This window comes from Octodon degus, unplaced genomic scaffold (genome assembly GCF_000260255.1).
Source record: "Octodon degus isolate 3935 unplaced genomic scaffold, OctDeg1.0 scaffold00301, whole genome shotgun sequence".
In the NCBI taxonomy this organism is placed as follows: domain Eukaryota; kingdom Metazoa; phylum Chordata; class Mammalia; order Rodentia; family Octodontidae; genus Octodon; species Octodon degus.
In genome coordinates, this window is record NW_004524877.1 from 1,130,141 (window position 1) to 1,135,388 (window position 5,248).

At 36.6% G+C, this 5,248-nt stretch overlaps 1 pseudogene; it reads right to left on the reverse strand.

Annotated features, from left to right (window-relative positions):
• Window positions 1-89: 89 nt before the first annotated feature.
• Window positions 90-5,065, reverse strand: LOC101567754 (annotated as a pseudogene).
• Between the last annotated feature and the right edge of the window lie 183 nt (window positions 5,066-5,248).

Genomic DNA, 5,248 nt, shown 5'->3' on the forward strand with positions numbered 1-5,248 from the left:
ATAATTATTTTTTGCAGCTTTCATCTAAAGTCCAGCACTTTGTTTATGCAGTCTATGAGAAGAGGTCAGTAGAGTTCATCTAGATCATGTCATGACATCATCCATTCAGGACCTGGGCATAATAGCTCACCAGTAAGGACACAGTATGACTAGATATTTATCTGTTGATCTTTAATAGAAGTGAGCTTCACGAACTGGGAGATTTGTTACAGCCATGTATTCTTTGACATTTTGTTTATTAAAAAATTATCTGTCTGGTGTTCATAGATCCTCATGAGTTAACAATCTGTAGAGTTCTACAGTTACAGAAACACTCTATCTGAACTGTCCACATTAACTATTACAAGCTCTCTATTAGTATAGTAAGTGTTCCAAGAAGAATGATGAGATTCTTGACCAACAGTATTCCACATCAAGAAATATGTATTATTAATCACTGTCTCTTCGACATTACATTGTATTGGAGGTACATATAACTTCATTTACAGATAATTGGTAAAGGATGATAGTTTTCATTATGTTATCCAAACCAGCAATGACAACTTTGTGTTGTTGGTGATTGAACAGTCTTCAATTGATGAAGAGAATTCTGACTATTGGGCAGCAAAGCTCTTCCATCCATCCAGGACACCAGCAATGCCCAGCTCAGGCTGACAGGGAGAGAGACACACTGGAGTCTTTCAGTCTGTTGGTACTATCCCTCATACTGCCCACCAACTGCCTGCTTGCCTCAGGGAATCAGGAGGCCAAAGCCTAGGTCACCCTGAAATGTTCAAGGACCTGCCGCTGCTGATGTGGCACTCACTCAGCTTGTGAACATTGACAGTGATGAGCTACACAGGCCACTGCCCTTGACCCAAAACTTTTAAGGTATTGTAAACAAACAGCAATAAGCATTACATTTAAAAATACAATCTTTTTGATATTATCTTGGTTACCTAACAACATGCATGGAATATGCTACCAACATTAATGAGATCTTTACTCTTACCAAATAATTTAATTTAGCCTACTGTAAAACTATACGAACCACCAGCATTTGAGATAATGTCTTGAGTTTTAGCAAATCAATTTAAGTAAAACTTTTGGAGGATAATGCATTCTTAAATGTTAACACATGTATTAACCTAAATCATATCTTTTATGTTCTCAAACTTTAAGGCTTGTATTCCTGTGCAAGCCTTTAGCCTATATTTCAAATGAGTTTGGCTGTCCTGAAAACTTACATAAATGGTCTTTCCATGGCAATCTCAAAAATAAGCAAATAAAAAATGAAATTACTCAGTTCAAAAAATAATTTCTCAAAATGAAGCAAGTATAGGTGTTTTAACCAGATATTGATACATGTTGAACAGAAAAACAAACATACACAAGATGATTACATTTAGGGTACACCCTTAAATGTAGTTGAGCTATGATAGCTCTTTTATTATTTTTCAGTTTATAACTATAAATAGACTAGTCAGAATTTTTTGTATGTCGATTAACAGAGATTTTTTTTAAATATCTTATTTATTTATTTGGTACAGGGTCTCACTACGCAGCTCGGACTCATAGCAATCCTCCTACCTCTCCTCCCCAGCTCTGGGATTATAGGCATGCACCATCAATCCTGCTGGCCAGCCAGTGCGCCAGGGGTTCTGGGGCAGGCACGGCATGCAGTACCATGTATTGAATCTAGGTCCATGTGCTTCCCAGGCAGGTGCTTGGACTCCTGACTTATCTCCCCATGTACAGAAATATGTTATAAGTATCAGAAGAGAAAAATCTTTTTAAATCTGTGAAAGCAAGACTTTTAAAGACAACCCTGGGCTGGCAAGAAAGCTCAACAGATTAAAGCACCTGCTTAGACAAGCTTAAATAAGCACCACAGTCCAAGTGTAGTGACTCTATGCCTGTAATCCCAGCACTGGGGAGGCTGAAAACAGGAGGAAGACTATGAGTCTGACCTGGGTAGTGAGACCCTTGAACAGCCAAACACATAAAAAAAAAACAGGCCCTAGTTCAATGGTTTATCTGATTGAAGTAGCCATCTATAGAGGCATCTTGTTATCTTATAGACACAACTGATAGCTCAAACTACTGCTTTGACAGCCACATATAACTGTTCCCTTTAAAGGGACTAAATGTTAAATGTAATTTAAACTATTTCCAGGGGATACTGATGCCAGGTTTGGGTGTAGAAAGAGACTAGGTGACACCCTTTGGAACTGGGATTCCAAACAGTGTGGGAAGAAGGCCTTCCATGGCTCCAATTTACTCATGACAGTTTCTTCAGATTTTGAAAAGAAGGGTAAACCACTCATCCTTATCTATACATCTTGCTCTTAACTCAACTGGAGTTCCTTAGATTTAAACTTGTCCACTGGCAGTAGCAGTAAACTGGGGGTGTGAGGAAATGGTTAGAACCAGGTTAGCCACCCTTAAAGTGTGCCTAGGCTCTTTCCCTCATGATCTTGTGCCCCTTGGGCCATATTTACCTGTGAGCATTTCTTTTTCAGAAGTTCAGTTACCATATATCTGAAAATGGTGGGTGCCTCAGAAGATGCTTATTCTTGGAACTTGATCCTGGAATCCAGTAGCCATAGAGCCTTAGACAAAACACTGTTGTAAACTGTATTGGTTCTCAGGAGCAGAGCATTGGAGAGGGGACAGAAGAGTGACTCTATGTAGGGCAAAAGAAATACACCCTAACCATCTCATGGGCAGAAAGACAATAAGATAAAGAATTTTCCTAGAGTGATCAAAATACACCTTCAGTGACAAAAGCTACTATTTTCTCCAATTCTGCGTTGCCCAACAGAATTATTTTTTACACCTTATCCTTTTATTCATTTAATATGTAGTTGCAATTATTATAGAAGTACACATAGAAATACTTATTATATTGTGGTACACCAGAAAAAGTTATTTTATTATTTTTGAAAGATATATAACATAGTAAAAAAAAACCTACTAAAAACTACAGAATTTCACTGAGTTCTAAAGTTCATTAAAATAATAGGAATTTAACAGTGATTGCTGTATCACATAATGTTGTCTTCAAATTATTTATTTAGCTTACCAAATATAAGCATGCAAAGTTGGTTTAAAGAGGTTATAAGAAAAGCCAGAGAGAGAGAGAGAGAGAGAGAGAGAGAGAGAGAGAGAGAGAGAGAGAGAGAGAGCAGCCACATAAGCACCTGCTTGACAAGGACAGGGTCCCAAGTTTGATTTCTGGTACAAAAAAAAGTTGTAAGAAATTAAAAAGGAGAAGAGAAGTAATTTGATCATTAACTGCTCCTTTCTGTAGATCAGCAGAAATCAGTAGGATAATTATTCAAGCTATCCTGTAGATATACATAACCTTATGTTTTTACCTTCTTTCTTTTGTCCTCTTTCTCATCCAAGTTTTTTCCTTCCCTTTGGACAGATTCCTTTCCTTGCACAATATCTATTGTACCTCTCAGATTTTGTTTACTCTTTCAGTTTCTTATGCTACCAAGGTGATATGATGTTTGTAAATGTGGGTCTGATTTATTTCACTTACAAGCATGGTCTCTAGTTGCATCCATTTACCTGTAAAAAGCTCAAGTTTATCTTTTTTTTATAGCCAAGCAGAAATTAAAACTATGATCAATGAACCTAAATATCTGCTTTTTAACATTTATAGAGGAAGCAACAAAGAAAATCAAAGGGCAGATTGGAAGTGCTCCAACAATATTGTTTAGGACTAACTTTCAATTTTTTTAAGACTGAATAAAACAGTTTTAAAATCCCAGCCTGCAAAAGAGATATATCACCTCCAGCGACAGACAGAGATAAGTTATGGCCCAGAAAAATCCCAGCCATGAGCCCTAGGGCAAGGAAGTCTCAGAAATTTGATACTATCTACACAGTCATCTGAACAATCTCCCTTAGCAGGAAGTCCTGGCTAGGTTTTATTCATAATCCAGTGCAATGATTTTTGTCTCTGTATCTGTAATACACTTGTGAAATCCACAGGTTAAAGATTTTACATTGCCTAGCAACCACAAATGATACATTACAGAAGTACTTATGTCAATTTCTTTCCTCCTTTACATACATAAATGATTAGAACCAGATGTAAAAGGGACCTTTTTGAGAGTGTGAACAAATGAGAGAGCAAAAGAGAAAAGTAAAACATTGAGTTCCCTTTCCATTAAAGTCTACAGACTACCAAATTTTGGATTTACAAGAAGCCATTTTATCCTTATTGTACCTCCTAGACTAAATTTTTTCTAAAATTCATTTCACAGCATTTTATATATTGATATTTCAGTTAAATATGTAATTTCCATTAAGGGAACTCCAACATTACATTTTTCCCAGAACTGCCGCCTAAAATAAGACCACCACCTACCACATAACTGCCAAAGAAGTCAAGAAAGGAGTGCAAGTAAATTCAGCAATGAGTCTAAATGCACCACACAAAAAATAGAAACAAGGCATTCCCTGTAAAAGAAAGTCCCATCAGAGAAACAAATATGAAGACCTCATAATCTTCTGTACTCTCAACTTTTAACACAGGTCAAGTAAACAAAAAAAAGGCACAAACCACTGAAAAAAATGGATGCCAATTTTAGAATACCCAAGTGAGTCACAATACATAATGTAGTGAAAACTATATAAGGGTGCCATGAAAGAAAAGCAAACTCATATGACATTCCAAAAGATCTCAGTGAGACTTCTGTTATATATAACTCTCAAATTGGTAGATGTCAGATGTGCTGAGTTTATGCCCCTGAAATCAAATGCATTCCAAAGTACAAAGGAGTTTAGGAGAAAGGTTTAGAGAGCAATAGGAGTGGAGAAGAACAGGGAATAAAACTAGCTCCTGAGAGATAGGAGAGGTCTGGAATGGATTGTCCTGAAGTATTTTATGTTCATGTGATCCCAGTTGTTGATACTTTCTAATATTTCCAGTAAAATAGGGAATTTGTTCATAAAATCTTTGCCTATAACTAAGTTTTCTAGAGTTTATATCGTAGTGATATATGTGTGCCTATGTTCATGGCAGCACAATTTGTGACAGCCAAATCTTGGAAACAACCATGATGCCCATCACCTGAGGAATGGTTGAAAAAGATGTGGTATTTTTACACAATGGAGTATTATTCAGCTATTAAGAATGATAAACTCGAAGCCTTCATATTGAAGTGGATGCCACTTGAACATATAGTTATAAGTGAAATAAACCAGACACACATGTGTAAATATCGTATAGTCTCCCTAGTATAAGAACTCC